Source organism: Uloborus diversus, chromosome 8 (assembly GCF_026930045.1).
Source record: "Uloborus diversus isolate 005 chromosome 8, Udiv.v.3.1, whole genome shotgun sequence".
Classification (NCBI taxonomy): domain Eukaryota; kingdom Metazoa; phylum Arthropoda; class Arachnida; order Araneae; family Uloboridae; genus Uloborus; species Uloborus diversus.
In genome coordinates, this window is record NC_072738.1 from 36,993,732 (window position 1) to 37,013,159 (window position 19,428).

At 35.1% G+C, this 19,428-nt stretch overlaps 1 protein-coding gene across 1 annotated transcript in view; it reads right to left on the minus strand.

The window, feature by feature from the left end:
* Window positions 1–10,603, minus strand: part of LOC129227718 (adenylate cyclase type 3-like) — a 327,000-nt gene extending 316,397 nt beyond the window's left edge. Inside the window, exon 1 of the mRNA XM_054862320.1 lies at window positions 10,569–10,603. The gene's annotated coding sequence lies outside the window, so the exon portion shown is untranslated. The remainder of the gene's footprint in view (window positions 1–10,568) is intronic.
* Window positions 10,604–19,428: the final 8,825 nt, after the last annotated feature.

Here is a 19,428-nt window from a genome sequence, read left to right on the forward strand (position 1 = left end):
AAAGTAGGAGTTCAAACTAACGCCAACTTCCGTTTGACAAAAAGTTTTAAATGAATATTTCTAAAAAGTCATTAAAATAACTGGCAGTTATGGGAATAATAGTTGATGCAGCAATAAAGTTGATATAGTTCAATAAAAGAAATATTTGGATCCGCATTGTTTCATAAGTTTCTCCTTTACTAGGTTTAATTGATCATATAAAAAATGTTAAGAGTGATTTTATACTAAAAAAACAATACTCTGAGTTGTACCTAAGTCATATGCAAAAAAAATTGTAGTTAGTATGTTTGTTCATAGATAACGCTAGTGACACCTATTTCAGTCAACGTTTTATTTTTGTGGCGCCATCTGTGAAGTAACTGATTATGTATATGCATCATTGTAATTGCTAGTGAAATACCGGGTAAATCAGAAAACGAATATAAAATTGAAAGATTATTAACACTCGGAAAAATGTATGTAGATAGGTAAAAACTGACAAACGTGCTTGTAATGATCATGGGATTTTATTGTAACCACGGGAAAACGCGTATTTAAGCGCAAGATTTTGATGCAGGATCGTTAATAAAATACTGCATTAGCCACTAATTAATTCATCCACTTAAGTTCAAATACATTTTTAAAACTTTTAGTGCATCACACTTGATGTTAATACAGTTTTTTCAAATAGTAATTCATTAATTGAATACAGTTTCAATTTTTCCACTTAGTATTGATATTTTGCCATATCACACATCAGCAAGGACATTACTCAAAACTTGGAAAAAGAAACGTAATAGCTACTGATTAAAAATCTGTATTTAATGCTCTGTCTTGCCACAAAACTCGCTCAAAAATATTTTACACAACTTGTGGTATGGGGAGTGGCGTGAAAACGAAAATTCAGTGTCATTAATTTTTCTTAATTTAGAATTAAAATATTCGAATTTTAAGTATGCATTATTAATTTCGACAACAAAAACAAACCAATAAACCAGGAGTGCCCAACCCGCTGAAGAGCAAAGGCGCACCCCCCTAAATATCATCACCCCTTCACAAAAGCAAGAGCTCCCTACAAAAAAAGTGAAAATACCCCTCAAAACACCCCCCGAAAAATTTCAATGGCGAAGGCTGCGCCATAACCCTCGTCCCTCCAACTGGGAACCACTGAGTAAACAACGCATTATACAGGTTTTGCTCCTTATTGAAATATTCCGACTAAATCTTTCTAAAAAACTACTATTAAGTAAAACACTGATTCTCTCCATTGCTGCTTTTTTGAGTTGTATCACTTTTCTCTCCAGGGTGCGATGTTGTCTGTTTATCAAGAGAAAAGCCCCCGCCGAAATGTCTGCGCCTGTCTATTGCTATAGTAACGAGGCGTGTCTCATTTTTCCAAGAGAAGCTTAATGTTTTAAAAGCCAGTCTGACTGCACAAAGGTGAGAAGTTAAGTGGCCAAATGGCGCCAAAAAACCCCCAAGTTAACCCTTGCAGAAAATGAACGAAGTCCGTTTCTATGGCAGAAGATAGGCTCAGACTTTACGGCGGGAGTTTTTCTCGTGAAGAACAGACGGTATGTATATTAGGGTGGAGTGAAAAAAAAATCCAAATATGATAAACGCTAAGTAATAGTGCGGGAAAGTTACTTTTTAAAACGTTATTTGATAATGCAAAATGATTTCGACATCAAAAATTTCTTGAGGTTCCGCTTGTGCCTTGAAGTTGACAATTTTTGCTTAAAAACTGGGAAAAGTTACAATAATTTCATCAAAAATAAGAATTTGACAATCTTGATGTAATATCACTTAAGAGTAGACTTTTTATGCAGATTATGCACACCGCATACGATCATTTTAATAATAAGCTTTACTTTGAAGTTCCATACATGCTTTGAATTTGACCAATATAGCGTCAGAATTGAATAGCATCATGATATTTCGTACTTTGAGGAAGAGCATTAGATTTTATAATTTGTAAAAATTTGCTTTCAATATTAATTAACTTTTACCTAGATACAAGGAAAATAGGTAATGAGAGCATTTCTTATAGAGTAGAAAAAAGTTAATTTTCCACTTAGCCCATAACTTTGGCTCTAAATGTAAAATTTACTAATGATAGAGAACAAAGGTTAAGTATAAAAACTTGAAAATATAAATGTAACTTGCAACAGTCCACATAAGTCACACCTCAAAATAAAAGATATTGCTAAATAAATTTTAATGGTTTTTGATCCTTCAAACGGTTTGGGGTCAAAATGTCGCCACCGAAATGTCGCGGGACAAAATGTCGCGGCCAAAATGTCGCCGGGCCGAAATGTCGCTTGTCCAAAATGTCGCCATTCCAAAATGTCGCCGGTCCAAAATGTCGCTTGTCCAAAATGTCGCCGATCCAAAATGTCGCCGGCCCAAAATGTCGCCGGGCCGAAATGTCGCCGGGCCAAAATGTCGCCGGGTCAAAATGTCGTAGAACCAAAATTTGCTCATTCAGTTGGTAAGAAAAATGCAAATGTACAAAAATGCTGTTTAACACCAAATTTGCAGAATTAATGATTACTGCCTTTAATGAATGTCTTCGTTAAAAATGGGACTGAACTAACTGAGTTTCTTGATGAATTCTAAAAAGATTATTCCGTTTTGATTCGCAACTCTCGGCTGTTTTTCAGCAAACAAATAGAATACAAGTGTTACGTTATCTTATTTCTTGTGACTCGCTATCTACCAACTGTAAAACGTTCTGACGGCGTTCAGTTCTGACGTTCGATAAATTTTTTAAAACTTTTCTTCAAGAATAGTGTGCGTTTGTATGTGACCGATTTTTTGGGGCCATTCTACGTCAAAACCTGTGGTAAGAATTCGAACGATACCCGCAAGTATCCATATATGATTTAGGGCTGCGTGGTTTTTTTGCGTCAATTCGTTCAAGAGAGTGGAGTAACTGAACGTTTTCATCGATATGCGTGACTGTCATTGCTCAAAAAATGATGAACGGAATCAAATAAAATGTTAGGAAGCAGCAGGGGGACAGATTTTGGGGCCAATAACACCAGAGGGTGGAGCAATCGAATGTTTTTTTTTCCTTTCTTTTTTTTTTTTTAATCTGTGACTGATATATCTCAAAAAGTAATACAGTAGACCCTCGTTTTCAGCAGGTTTTTTTTACGCGGTTTCGATTATACGCGGTTGAAAATTTGACACCTTTATTTTATTTACGCAGATGAGTTTCGGTTTTACGCTGATGCGGCAATGCAAACAGGTAACATTTTCCTCTCTTTCAAAACCCAAGCTCCTATAGATTGCAGATTACTCGTAACTAACTGCATTTTGGCGTGCTAATAATCGAACTTGGGTCCTTGGAGACATTTTATGCGATTGGTTCCAGAGCTTTTTCCATCAGAAGTAAAGTGATTAAACTCACACAGTTCAGAACTCACTGGAAGAAGAGCTTTTAGGAGTGACAAAGGAGGTCGAAACCAACGAGAATACCAACTCCGGTGACACACAACCAAAAACGCTCACATTGAGAATTTTGAACCATTCGTAGACAATAGAAACGATCTTTCTGATTTGTTAGTAAAGGAAGATTCTATCAAGGAAATGACGCAAGTGATCATGGATGCGTTAATGCTCCGCAAAGAATTAGAGGAAAAATTCTTAATGACTACCAAAAGACTATCATAGCCAGCTCTTCTTCATAAACAAAACACGAAATTAGTTTGTTTTCTTTATGCATATTATGCATAAAAATCGATATAAGTACACATTAAACTTTTCATGCAATTAGTCATCACTAGAATGAAGTATTTTTTTATCTACGGAACCTAATCCCTATTTTGAACCCATTCCCTATTTTTGATATTAGGTCTCAATTTACGCGGTTTCGATTTACGCAGCATTTCCGTGGAACATAACACCCGCGTAAAACGAGGGTCTACTGTACAAGGGTTAAGACAAAATTTGGTCTACAGGTATATCTTAAAGGGCGAGTTGCTCATTTATTTTTGGCTTCAGTCATCCCAAAAGGATGGATCACCGAATATTTTTAATCGTTTTATGTGACTGCTATATCTCAAGAAGTAATGCGAGGATTCATACAAAAATGTAGTATGCAAGTGAAATTAAACGAAAACAAGCCTTATTTTCGTTCTAAGTTGAGTTTCGTAATCGTTTACGTGAGTCAGTGTAATTAAATAAACAATGAAAAATATACTGAATTTAAATATGAGAGGTTGAGCAAGATATCAATAAAATCTAAATTAGCCGTGTATTCCTCTCATTTTTGTAGCACTTTAACTAGCGTGGGTGTTAAATAAAAACTGAGTTTGCATTCTTATACAATTTGCGTAGTAAAAATTCAATAATTAAAACAGCATTTTTTTCTGAGAGGGGGAAACTTATTTGTTTATTATTATTATTATCAGTATTCTTTTCTTTCTGAATTACCAAGCTATATTGAGCTAGAACTATTACTTTTTGAAACTCATTTTAAAAATAAGTCTAGGTCAAAATTGATCTGAATAATCTCATTGATATCAGTTATTTCACCCTACATTGTGAAATTTTTTCTTTTCTATTTAAAATTGGAAAATGTGATTCAGCTGACAAGCGCTACTTCGCAAGCATGAAAGTATCCCCTTGAAAACCTGTAATAAAATAGCTGTTCTGAAATTGTCCCCCTTGATGTTCTATCGAATATATAAATTTCATGAATGTTGAGAATTGAAAATATTTGTCATCGCGTAGAGTCGTTTTCAAAAATCTGAGTGAAAGACACCTGTTTTAGCAATTACGGGTTTCATTGATTTCAAAAGATTTGACGGTGAAGATTTCGACGTAATTTCAGAATTTTACTTATAAGACAGAGTTTCCACGGCAATAATCTGTCATCTCTGTTAAACATTTGTTTTGCTGTCCCAAAATCCCGGTCGCAAAGGACATACAAATGTCCTCTCAGAGGAAGGTCTCGAGCAGTCTTGTTAAACTTCTTCAGTTTCATTTCCAGAAAAAGTCTCAGAACAGTTTTGATCTTACTTTAACCAACGTATATCTCACTGAAAACGTACAGTTTTTTTTTTTTTTTTTTTTTTTTTTACAGTTCTTAGGGTGATGTTAAAAAATCTATGAGAAAATTAAATTTCATTAAGATACCTTTCTACTTGATTTCCACCCTGGCCCGCGATTTCGAATTTTTCTAGTGAAAGGGGAGAGGGAGGATAACGGGCATATAACCAATGCAAATTTCATAGGATTGCTATAAAAAGCACTTCCACTTGTATATATATAAAAAAAAAATTCAAAGTCGGGGGCCATTCCGCCTGATCCCCTAAATTACTGACTTGTCGCTAAGGTAATAATATGCTAGAGTGAAGGAGTTATTTGTTTTTACTTCATTACGCCAAAAAATACAAACCGCCTATTCTCTTGCCATATTCACATAACGCCTCACTATTCTTTCATTCGCCTTTAGAACAGTTTAGTTTTACTTCCATACCAATTTTTTGTCTGAATCCTTGCGTTACATCTTGATCCTTTGCTTTACATCTTGAGTATTATTATTAATCAGATTAAACGAGAAAGAGAAATCCGTTGCAGCAGCCTTTCGCATGTTTACGTTCTTAATAGTATACAGAAAAACGTATGTTTTTCTGAAAACTATTAATTTTCTGGAATTAATCAGATGCTTACGAATTAAGACAGGAGAAAACGTTTGGAATTTTTGAAGGAACTTACTTTGAAAGGCAATTAATATTCTTTCGCAACTTTTATGCTGAAAAGCATCGACGTACATTTAAATTTTTCGTACCAATTGAACTAGCGAATTTTGGGCAGGCGACATTTTGGACCGGCGATATTTTGGACTGGCGACATTTTGGGCCGGCGACATTTTCGACTGGCGACATTTTGGACTGGCGAAATTTTGGGCCGGCGACATTTTGGGCCGGCGACATTTTGGACCGGCGACATTTTGAACCGGCGACCTTTTGGACTGGCGACATTTTGGGACAGCGACATTTTGGACCGGCGACATTTTGGGACGGCGACATTTTGGCCGCGACATTTTGGCCCGCGACATTTTTGGCGTATACCCCTTCAAACTGTAACCACATTGATTGCAGCAAAACATAGTTTGATGTGCGAGTTGAACTATTTGACAACTAACAATTTTCGGTCTTATGTTTTTGTGGTGTAATATTTTTGGGATTCCTAGTCTGATTTGAACCTATTCATCACTCTTGGATAGACACAAACTGTAGCTGATGCATCTTTTTCTTATTTTACCTACCGTCTCACTGCTTTAGTGTGACATGTGAGGTTTTGAAAACCATACAATTCAAGGTACGCTACCAAGAGCCATTTCTTTCAGACTTTTATCTGAAATTCCCTTTTTGAAAGGGGGAGCCGAGTTTTCTCACTTCTGCTTATCGACGAGTTTATGGTAGTCTCCCAGCTTCGAAATTGAAATCTTGAATCGTAAATTTTCGCTGTCCAGTTGATTTCCTCGAATTTGTCTTCGTGATCCGACGCAAATCGAGCTCTCTGATGATGACGGTCATTTGCAATCCCAGGGTTTTACTTTTTAGATTCTCAAAGAAACCAGTGTGCAGAACCACAGTATTGCTGATGATCAAAATATCATCAGAAAACTTGATTTCTGTCGAAGTACGATGGCAAGTTTAAAGAATTTGATTGGGCAGCGAAAATTTACAATTCCAGATTTCAATTTCGATGCTGAGAAACTACTTGAGCACTTTGATAGGCAGAAGTGGGAAAACTTGGATCCCCCACTTAAAAACAGGAATTTCAGATAGAAGTTTGAAAACAAAAATGGTGCTGGATGACGTACCTACTGAATTGCATGATTTCCAAAACCTCATGTTATACTAAAGCAATGAGACGCGACGCAAAATTAGACAAAGAAGCGTCAACCACAGTTTGTGTTCTAACCAAGAGAGATGGATTCTTAGAGTTGGATTAGAATACAGAAATATTTTCCTACAATATATCACTAAGTCGAAACATTGTCAGTAATCGAGATAATAGTTCGATTCGATAGACAAACTATGTTCTATTGTATGAAATGTGATTACTTTGAGAGCTTAAAATCATTAAAATTTATTTAGCAACTTCTTTTGTTTCGAGGTGTGATTTATTTGGACTGTTCTAAGCTACAATTTTATTTTAAAATTTTTGCACTCAACCTACAATTTTTATTACACGCAAATTGTATTTTGCTCAAAAGTTATGCGCTTACTTTTTTTATCACACGTAAATTTTACATTTTGCGCCCAAGTTATGCGCTAAGGGGAAAATCAACTATTTCTTTTGCTATGTAAAAAATTCTTTTATTACTGATTTTTTCGGTATCTATGTAAGAATCAATTAATATGAGAGAAAAATTTTACAAATAAAAACTTGTGATACTTTTTCTCAAAGTACAGAGTCTTACGATGTTGGTCAGTTTTGCTGCAAAATTGGTCAAATTCAAAGCATTATGGAACTTTAATTTATATTTTATTATTAAAATTACCATGTGCGGTGCGTAATCTACACAAGAAGCCTACTTGTAAGTGATATTACATGAAATTCATCAAGTTTTTATTTTCGATGAAATTATTGTAACTTCTTCCAATTTTTATGCAATAATGGTCAACTTCAAGGCGCGAGCGGAAACTTAAGATGTCTTTTGCTGTCAAAATCCTTTTGTATGACCAGACATCTTTACAAAAGGCAACATTTCCGCAATATTACTTAGCGTTTATCAGATTTTGTTTTTGTTTTTTTTTTTATTTTACCCTGATGTATATATACATATTTCAATTAATTCTAATCCTCATATACATAATAGCCAATGATCGAGTAACCCGCGAAATGAAACTCGCACCACGTCATGATAATTTGATAATATGTTTTGGTAATGTTTAACATGCAGGGAATACTGAATATATGCAGGGAATGGCTTAATTGTGACAAGGTTGAACTTGATCCAATAGCTCAACTGTGTCACTAGTACGAATTTGTCATTTCAGGGGAATGAAGAAACGACAAAATGGTCAACAATGAATACTACCTCCTGGAGTTTAGGGTTCATCCACTGAAGTTTGGATTACAATTTCAACTATCAAAATATCACCAAACAGGCAATGACTTCGTTCAATTGTAGAAGAATAGAAGCAATTTTCCCCCGTCTTACCTTAACGGACGACTTTCTAGTTATTTAATAAAAACTAACTAAAATAAAATTTTCTTTTGTTGACCTAAGTAGGAATTGACTTATTTTATTTTTTTTCCATTACTTGTTGTTTCAATCAAAATAAGTGATATCGCACTTCTTGCGGCCCCCACCTCCTGCTCCCTTCCGTTTGCCACAAACTGTTCCAAAATTTCACAAATCACCCTCCTTTTCCCATTCTAAGTGTGACATCATTCGTGCACGCTCCCTGTGTTATTCCATTCGAAAGCTGTGCGATAAAGAAAGAATTCTTTCATTCAACACATTGAAGTGATCGCAGAAATTCTAAATACCTCCAAAGTGATTAGAGGGGGTGTTGGATCGTTAAGTGATCTCAGGAGAATCACGGAGCTATTGTAGGTCGTTTGCGAGAAGAGGGCGTTTCCCTCTTTCTTGGGTTAAAAATAGCACAGTACAAGCTCGATTATCCGGACTAACTGAGGTCAAAGGCAATCCAAATAAACAAAAATCCGGCTAATAAGAAAAACACATTCTTAAATAAGCAGACATCTTTTATTACCTCAAAAACAATGCTGTTTAACATTTTGGAGCACAATTTATTAATTACCCCTAAATATTTATGTTTAGTAAAAGTAAAATATTTTTACTTTTACATCTCATTCAAGTAAACTCGTCTTAACTGGACGTTTACCTTTTCTATGCAATCCGTGGGCAGACAGCACCTCCTTCACTGTAAAAAAAAAAATTCCGAACGTTACAGCTTATTCAGGTGTAACGTTTCAGGATTTTACGGGTTTTCATCTCTTTCCCGTAAAATCAAGTATCTTTGCAAAAAGAATTCCTACATTACTAGAGCTTGGAAAAAGGCAGAACTTTTACTGTTGTGAAAAAATTTTTAGCTTTCGTTTTAAAGATTGACTGAGTGTGTTCAATAAGTATATCTGGTTTAGTTTGGTTACGCCCCATCCAGATTGACTAAGTTCCCAAAATAAAGTCTCTGGATAGCTGCAGTTTTGCAAGGCGAAAATTGCAGCCAAGAGAGATGCTTGGTTCTTACTTGCAGTTGTGTCTTAGGTTTGGCCATGGTCTCTTCTGAAGCAAACCAGGAAGGTTCTAATCAATTACGTTAAACATATCAAATTTCCCTTGAAGGTTCCAGACTGACTTTAACCGGGGATATTTCCAAATTCTTCAGAAAGTTTCAATTCAATGACAATTCCAGGATGGTTACTGTCTTTTAGCAGAAAACGTTTCTGATTTTTGGAAGATATGTTACTGGCGAAATTAGGCACATTAGCTGCCCATTATTTACCAGGAATGTTTCTAAACCGTTTTTAGTGTTAGAGCATTTTAGCAAATATGGGCGAAGCTGAGGCATAATTGCACGAAAATGGCAAACAGTTTATTTGCCTGCAATTCTTGCAAAGCTTTGCTACCTAGAGACTATACACTGTTAAAATATTCGGAAACCTTACTGAGTATTTCCGTGTTCTTCATGAACATCCCCCAAAGGGAGCGATGTCCATGGAATCAGAGGCGAGCACAGAGAGGGGGAGGGGGAGAGAAGGGACACCTGTTGACCCGAACCTAAAGGGGGCCCAATATTTTTAAAAATAGGGGTGAAATATAGTGGTAAACAATATGGAGAAAGGCCCTGAAAAGTCATTTGTGACGGACCTCTAAATTTCTGTGCATCCCCTGCATGGAATACGTAGCTTTGCAAGAATTGCAGGCGAGTAATATTCTTGATACTTATTTGCAACTCTGTCTTAGTTTTGGCCACTTTTTTAATGCTGCTTTTAGAACTTTTTGGCTTTTAGAAGGTGCCAAACTTTAATCTAATTTTCCAAAGACACGACTGGATTTAAACGTGAAGATTTCTGAATTTTTCAGGAGGCTTCCGGGATAATATCAGGAAGGTTACTAAGTTTTAGTGGAAAACGTTCCTGGACTTTGCAAGATATGTTACATTGGGCACATCAGCTGCCCATTGTTTTCCCGGAACGTTTCTGAATCGTTTTTACAGTGTAAGGTTGCTCTTGTTTCGGGCTCCTTCAGTCTGGAAGAGTCATAACTTTTCCGAAGGCAAATCACCTGATATAGAAATAAGCTTATTTTCACAGAAGTAACTAAAAATATTTTTTACAACCGTGTAAAGCCTGCATTCATGTAAATTCTAGCAATTAGAAAAAATTTCTCCGCTCTACCTATTTTTCACTGGCAACTGGTAGAAACGCATGAAATGCCGATACATTGCCCGAAATAATTTGTGACGTTTCAGAATTTTCACAAAGTGAAAATCCGAACATCCTATGGTTCCAATTGGTTGGGATTTTCGACGTTCCACTCTAAATAAAGAGGATATTTCAAATATTTATGCGTAAAAGAATCTTGTACTTACAGCGGACAACGATGTTTATTTCCAGCTTCAGGCACGTAAACATCACCGGGAATGCTACCTCGTACAGGAACGTTCAAAACGAGAGGAAGTTATTTGTAAATAATTCACTTGAAAAGGTATCGTCGATAAAGGGTTCGCCAGTCTTCAGGAAAAGACCCTGAAATTATATTAAAAAAATTTTTAAATTACATTTTTGTCAACATTATTTGGTTTTGAAATTTTTCATAAAAAGTCACTATACTATACTGTTGTGGGAAGGTAATGCGCGATATCTGAAGAAATGATTTTTTGAGAAATTTGAAGAAACACGTTTTGGAATCCGTATTAACATTAACAATAGGGATATGCTGGAATGGAGTTGTTTCATGCAGTCAAAAGTACTACTTTTAGTCACTGAAATCGATAGAATAAGCAAAAAAAAAAAAAAAGAAAAAGAAAAGAAAAAAGAAACATGGAGCCAGAAAAAACTTATATTTTCCCAACAGCTATTATTTATTTTTTTTAACTGTCCATTTTTGGAAATAAGGCGTGGTCCTTATGACGTCACAAGTTATGTACTTGGGTGCGGTACTTCACTGACACAATCACAATGAGAATTTTAAATAAAGGTTTTTCTGAAGCAAATATGAATTTCATTAGTACTGTGATATAATATTTTTATCTTTATCTAATGCCAAAATATTGCGCTCTGCGCTGAATGGCGCATCAGTGAATGGCATTTTATCAGTTTTGATGTCATGTGCAGAAGCGTAAAAAATGAAATTGACTCTGCGTGCTGATTAACCCTTACGCTGATTACAATATTACTTTTTGTCAAATCATTCCGAAAACGGTTAAATCCTATGTTTCTAAGCCCGCTCGTACAGAAAAAAAAAAAAAAAAAACTTTTAAAATATCAGAAACAACCCAATTTGCCGCTTTTCGCGCACTTTATTTTTAGCGAAAAGCAAATAAGTAAGCTTGTACAATAACGCTAAAGTATACAATAGATGACAAAAATGCGAAAAGAAAACAAGGAAAAATTTTCAGTTTTTTTTTTCCACGGCAGTATACCTCACTATTGTTCATCCACACCAAACTCCAAAGCTCACGTACTTTTACCAGCGCCTGATGCAAAATGCATACTGAAAGAGTTCAAAATAAATTTTCTACTTCTAACTTTTTGCATCCAAGTATCCCACATTTAAAATACCGGTTTTTTTTTTTTTTTTTGTTTGTTTGCGCACTCACGATTGCTTATTACTTTCATTTGACTGTTTTGAGGTCCTATCATTTTATTTTCCCGCCAGCACCCTCTGCAGCACCACCGTCGACTGGCCGCCTCCACGATGCTGCTCCTCTAGCGAAAACCGTCTCCAGGTTGCGTCCATATCCTACACTTACACGCATACATACACGCACGTACACACACACACAAACACATACACACATGCATACATACAGACACCTACACATACACAGACACCTACACACAACTACCCACACACTCATGCCTGCACACAGACATAAACACATATGCCTACACACTTACGCATCCCTCCCCCCCCACACACACAAACACTCATACACACAACTACCCACAAACTCATACCTGCACACAGAGATAAACACACATGCCTACACACACATACATATACCCCCCGCACACACAAACATACACGCCTACATACACACACACACACACACACACACACTCGTGATTGCGAAAACTATAATTTGAATTCAAGAGGTCAAAATTCAAATTAATTTTCTTATCTTTTTTTTCTTAAACACACGGTATTATAAAATTCATTTTCATAAGCGCAGACGCCATTATTTTATATTTATGTTGTGCAGTAATCAGGTTTATTATAAAATTTAATGCTCATATTTATTTTCTCACCTGAAATTAACTTAATGTATCGTATTTATAATACAAGGACCTTCAATATTTTCCTCCAAATCTAGTACATGCACAAACTGCCAATAATTATGCTGTCGTCAAATTTCACAAATTATACAACAGATTTTCCGATAATATTGCTCTCTTCTATGCGAAAAAGGTTTTAAAATATTGTGAAAACTGTTTTGAACTTCACTGAACTCTCAATTTTTATTATTTGTTTTGTCCTTCGTACTGTATTGTACCTGTAGATTGTGTTATGGCAGTGTAGTGTCTTCTATATTGCCGCCCGTTTGAAGCTGATGAGCCATTATTATAATTTAATTTAACTTAAAATTGTAAACAAACAGCGATCACTGTAAAAACGATTCAGAAACGTTCCTGGAAAATAACGGGCAGCTGATGTGCCCATTATCTGCCAGTAACATATCTTGCAAATTCCAGGAACTTTTTCCGCCAAAATTCAGTTACCTTCCTGATATTATCCTGGAAGCTTCCTGAAAAATTCAGAAATCTTCCCGTTTAAAACCAGCCGTGTCTGTGGAAGTAATATCTTGGCATCATTCTGATTTATCAAGCAAGTTAAAGAGCATTATTGCAAACATGGCCAAAGCTATGCCAGAATTGCAAGTAAGTAACGCGAATTTTACTTGCCTGCAAATCTTGCAAAGCAATGCAGTCCACACTTTTTCGCTCCCTTTGGGAGCTTAATTAGCATGGACGGGCCGTACTTAAAGTAAAGCCGATACACTTTATAAATACGCTCAGTTAATCTTTAAACTGGGAGATAAAAATATTTTTCACAACAGTGAAAAGTCTGCATTCTTGCGACTTGTAGCAATTCAGGAAACTTTTAGTCAAGAATACTTAATTTTTTCAGGAAGTGGATAAAAACCATTAAAATTTCGAAACGTGACACGGAAATACCCAGTAACGTTTCGGAATTTTTTACAGTGATCCTTCACACAGAAAACTTGCTTCTAAAATCTTTATTTTAGCAACTCTGCTTTCTCTTGTTTTCAATCGGTTTTAAAATAGACTTGTTCAAAGACGAATGCCTACAATCATGAAGTAGACTATAACAAGTTATCAATATTTAATAAGCGAGAACATTTACAAATACAAAAAGCTATTAACCTTCAAATTTATTTTTTTATGATTACATTTGTTCAATTTGAAGTTTCAACGTCCCAAATTTCGTTGAAAGATATTTTCTGGATGTTTGCGTTTGAAATGCCAAATGCCCATTCATGTCTGCAAAAAAATCTGCAACAGTTCTTACAGCTCAGGAAGAATATCAGTATCGTGATCATGCTGTAAAGTATTCATATTCGTGGGTGAAAAATATTCTAAATCCGCTCTTACTTGAAAGGGCGTCATAAAGAACTCAGCTAGTCCATAACTTTAAGTCATCTTGGAACAAACTCAATTCATCATTATTTCCTTTTTCTGCATGCAAAAATAATTTTTATAACGCTTTCAATTTTAGCTGCAAACAGCGTCTACTACCCGTTTTGCTCGAGTTATGGCAACTGTCCAATGACAGGAATGGAAAAAGAAAAAGATCACAGGTCAGCGAGGAGAGTTTTTTTATTTTTTCCGAGCAGAATTAAAGTTAGTGTTTTTGGCAACAGCTAAGGGCTTTTCAGTAGCGCTGTTTAATGACTGTTAATTGAAGTCAAGGTTAGAAACAATGTAGTTACTTCAGCGCGGATTATTAATGAATGTTCTTGTTCGATTTTTTCTACTTTAGTGATGAGTCACTCATTTCATTTCTTTATGAAAAGTTAAGCATCATTGCAAGCTAGGCTCGACAAGAGGCCATGTCAGCCTTGTCGGAAACTAAAAGCCCGGGCCTTAAGAAAGGAGGCGACACTTAAGCAAAAAAAAAAAAGAAAGGAAGAAAGAAAAAAGGGGGAGGGGGAATCCGAATAAGAGAAAACGTAAAGGTAAAGTAAAATGTATACCCTTTCGGTATATACTCTTGTCGCACTTATAATAGATTTAATTGTTTTCTAGAAAGTAATTTTGATTTTGTTACTCCCCCTCCCCGCTTTTTTTTTCTTTTCCCCTTTTCTTCTATACCTCTTTTTTTTTCTTTCCCCTTTTTTCTTATTTCCCCCATTTTTTTTTCCTTTTTCTTCTTTTTTTGGGGGGCGGGAGGGGCCCGGCGACATATCTGACAAGGGGTCCGCCTTGGCTCTCTGCGGCCCTGTTGCAAGCCCACTGCAAAGGATATTTTTCTTTACGCTACATTGACACAACACTGCCGTGCAATGGTGGCGATTGCCCCCCCCCCCCCCTTTTTACGGGAAATTTATTTCATTTTCCAATTAAGGAACCAAAACTAGAAATTACAAAAAAAAAAAAAAAAAGCAGATATGTCAAAATTTTCAGAACATAATTATTTGTTTTACTTTGTAAATCTGTTAACGAAACATTCTTTAGCACAAGCAGTAACTTTTAGTTTATGTATTCATTGTTTAGATATTAATAAATCAATTGTTTTATTTGAACAAGCTATACTTGTTTAATGAAGTTATTAACAAGTGTTTGTGATATCTCAAAATACTTCGGAGTAAATAATGTAAGCCTAATTCATGTCTAAGTTTCTTGAAGGGAAGTTATTGTGTACATAATTTATCAAAATCAGAGTTAATTTGTTAGATTTACATCAATTTCAACTAATCTGCTCTCAACACCAGCACTAACAAAATTTTGTACTTTTTTCCTCTTTTTTTAAATTTTTTGCTGCCGCTAATGTTTCCTTCTTATTCTTTCCCCCTTTTTTTTTGCTCCCCCCCCCCCTTTTTTTGAGCTCCAATCACCGCCTCTGCTGCCGCAGGTAAGCGGCAGTATATGTAGGAATGAGTTTTCGAGATATTTGAAGAAATGGGGGAAACGTTGGAATTAGACGTTTTTTTCGCGCCTTTTTGTCAGCGGAAACCAAATAAGCAAGCTTGTACAATAAAGCTAATGTACAATAGATGATAAAAGTGCAAAAAAATGAAAAATGAAACATTTGTAGTTTCTGCGCTTTCTCTGCCCACGGCAGAATATGCGCTTATTTCAGTGGTTCCCAAACTTTTTTATTCGATGGACAAATGGCATATTTTTTTTCTGTTTTTCGTGGACCCTCTCTAAGACTTGTTCCAAAATTAGTAATTCAGTGTAACAATTATATTCGAGCATTCCAAACTGGAGTGAATCATGTGGCTAAATTTTGCTCAAGGTGCTATAAAATCAGGATATAAAAGTGAAATGTATGGAAATGGTCAAGGAGCAAAGTAAACTAGTATGTTGTGGCCATCACGAAACTTTTTTCTATACCTTTCTTATAATTCTGATCCCTCCCCATGTTAGACGAGGAAGCAATATTCCCAACAAAAACAAAATCACAGACGCCAAAACTTGACGACCTTCCCAATTCCCGATTTATTTTAAAAGCAAAGCAAAGAATGAAGATTGAATGTAATTTAAAATGCCTGTCTTAAAATAATTACAGACATTTATTTGTTAACAAACACAAGACGGCAACAGTTAAAAATTTTAAATCATTGAGATAACATTTCCGATACAATTAAAATCACAAGAAATACGTAGACCACAGCCTGTTAAGATTTATCTTTCTTATTGTTGCATTAATAAAGCTTTTGTTGATTTATAAAAAAAAAAAAAAAAATCAGCCCCCAATGGAGCGATTGGCACCAAAATTGAACCAACGCCTGTTTACATATGGATTCACATTTATTCCAAATTTCTTCCAGAACGTATTATTACTTCTTGAGATATGGCACTTAAAATGAAAAAAAAAAAGAACGTTCGATTGCGCCACCCCCTTTTCAGCTGCTGACGCCAAAATAGAATCAGCTCTTATACCCTCTAAGGGCTACTTACCGATAAATTTTTGTTTGATTCCGTTCATTATTTCTTGAGATACAGCAGTCACAATTGACGACAAAAAAACGTTATACAGCTCAATTCCCGTTGAGCTATTGACACCAAAATTGAATCAGCTACTGTACCTGTTAGGGGCAACATATGGACCAAATTTTGTTTGATTCCGCCGGTTACTTCCTGAGGAATAGCAAGCACGCGTAACTCAAAAAACGTCCCATTGCTCCACCCCCTTGAGGGAATTCGCGCCAAAAACCAATGGGCACAAGTTCACATAGGGGCACATATGTGTACCAAATTTCGTTCGATTTCATGCGGTAGTTTTTGCTGTAGAGCGGCCACAAAAAACTGGTCACACACAGACGTGACACACATACACACACACATACACACAGACAGACAGACATTTTCCAAAAGTGGTCGAAATGGACTCAGCACACCTCAAAACGTTTAAATCCCGTTAAAATTCGAAATTCGAAAATTTGCACAAATCCAGTACTTTCTTCTATATATTAGATATAGAAGAAAGTAAAAATTACGTGGCAGTGGAAAATTGGATATCAGGGCCCTCGAGAGCCAAGGCGGACCCCTCGTAGGTTAGGTCGCCGGGGACTCCTACCCCTCCCCCATAAGACTCATAAGATCTATACTATTCTGATTCCGAGCCGGACCCAAAGGGACGAATCCCTAGTTTTCGACAAGGCTCATAAGGCCTTTCGTCGGCCCCGGTTGATATTGAAAATATTTAATGCCCAAAATATTGATATTTTTTGCAATAAACTTCAAACACGCTTTTAATAACTTGACACAATATACAGTTTAATAGGGGTCCCCGCAGAGTGAGAAATAAAACCAAAAAATAAAGGCCACTTTCATTCATAGTTTTATTTATGAAAACTTATATTTGACTTGAAATTCATCAGGTTTAAGAGGTGGTATTGCCTCATAGCTATTTAAAGTTAAGTGCAAGAAGTTTTTTTTCTTTGAAACGTTTGTATGCACACTAATTTAGCAAATCAATAATTTGCGTACGAAGTTTATAATAGTTCCCCATTTCAAGCTCCTCGTTAAGAACTTCAATAAACAAAAACTATTTTACGATAGTTTTTAAAAAGTTTTTTGCAAGAAGCCCACTAGTTCTCTCCGTAAATATGTGCATTCATTTGCGTATTTGATAGAAAATTTTCTGTAGTCATTACGTCAAAATTAAGAAAATTATTTCACATATATTGCGTAACATGATCCAAAAGTGTATAAAATGCTTATCCGATTGTGTTTTGTGAAATATATACTGACTACAAAAAAAGTATTACTTTAAATCTTTTTTTTTTTTTAACAGAAAGGATAATACGTAAAACCTGTCTACAACGATACTGTTGAGACCTAAAAAGAATACCGTAACAGACAGGTTATCGTTACAGACAGTTTGATTATTCATGCTGACATTATACTGTGGCCAAAAAAAAAATGTTATAGGCAGGTTATCGTTATATACAGTATCGTTATACACAGTTTTCACTGTACTTAGGGCTTCAGAAAACGTGTAAACACATACAAAGATTATTGGGGGATACTTTAAAATTGGTGCGGACAAGGAAGGTGTCTCATTGAACACGTTACCCAATCTAAGTATGTCGGTTTTGGTTTTAACTTTTTCAACTTCCAAAGCAAATACATGAATCTTAGTTTTCATGCAAAACCTGCAATTTAAAATTTCGTCTTCTTTTCTAAAAGCGTAATTGTTATTTTCATTATTAAAACTATTATCAAAGCAAATTATTATCATGATTATAAATATGTGCCACTGCATACAACTTTGCGCAGTGCGTTATTTTTAACTTAAAGTTTCTAGACGGAGAAGTTGCTACATTAAGTTAATTAATTAATTGTAAGTTTTTCAATAGCGGCATATCATTTATTCTGTTTCAAAGACCAAACAGAATTTCTTTTTTTGCTTACTTCACAGCGATTAGTTTAAAAGCCTATTATATAACTTTTAATAGTCTTTCAACTACAGTCTTGAAACTCGTCGAATATCTTAAATATATTAATTGAACGCTTCCGCTTTAATTGAAGTTTTACGCTCTATCACGTCAAACTTAATTATTCACGTTAAAGTATTAAATGTAACGATTAAATAATTACTAAAATTAATCATTTAAGCAAAATATTTAGGTCTTTTCTTTCTTTTAAAGATTATAGGTATTAATTATCATTTATTCTTAAAATATATTTAGTCTGCACTAGCATTTAACGTAATTGCAGTTATCCTCAAATTCCATTTTCCGGAATTAATTACTATGCTTTAAAATTCTGTATAGTGAGTTTTATATTATATGTATGTATGTGTGTGTGTGTGTGTGTGAGTAAGCAAATTAGTATATTCAGTAAATTACCGCCCTATAGTCAGGGCTAACACAGAAATACATGAAATACACCGCCAGCTCAGTCAATTCCAGCCGAGGACTGCAGTTTCGTGCTTATTAGCACTCATCAGCCCGGCAAAGGACATAGTTTAAACAAGTTTTTATTTATTTATTTATTTATTTTTTTTTTTTTTTGAGAATTTCCCCGATATTAATTCTACTGCTGTATCTAGAATTTTCTCGGGAAGGGTGGAGGTGTTCGGTGTTGCAAAATTCTTGATATAGTGAAAAACAATGAGGCGGTTCAGCCCTATAAATGTAAATAAAGATTAATATTATGTTATAACCATATTTAGTTTAATTTTTTATTTGAATTATATATATATATATATATATATATATATATATATATATATATATATATATATATATATATATATATATATATATATAAATGTAACTTGAATGAGTAAATAATACTGGAAGTTTCTTTACTGAAGATATGCGGTGCGACACAAATGCAATATGAAGTCTTCCAAGATTTTTGTTTTTAAAAAAAATTTTCAGCGGAAATTTTTTTTGGGGGGCATAGAGCTCTCAGTGGTGAGTACGACACTGATAAATCTGAAAAATAAAGGACAAATTGTGAAAAAGAAAAAAAAAAAAACGTTTTTGGTGTTGATACCAATGTTAATGCATTTGATCTTTCTAACTT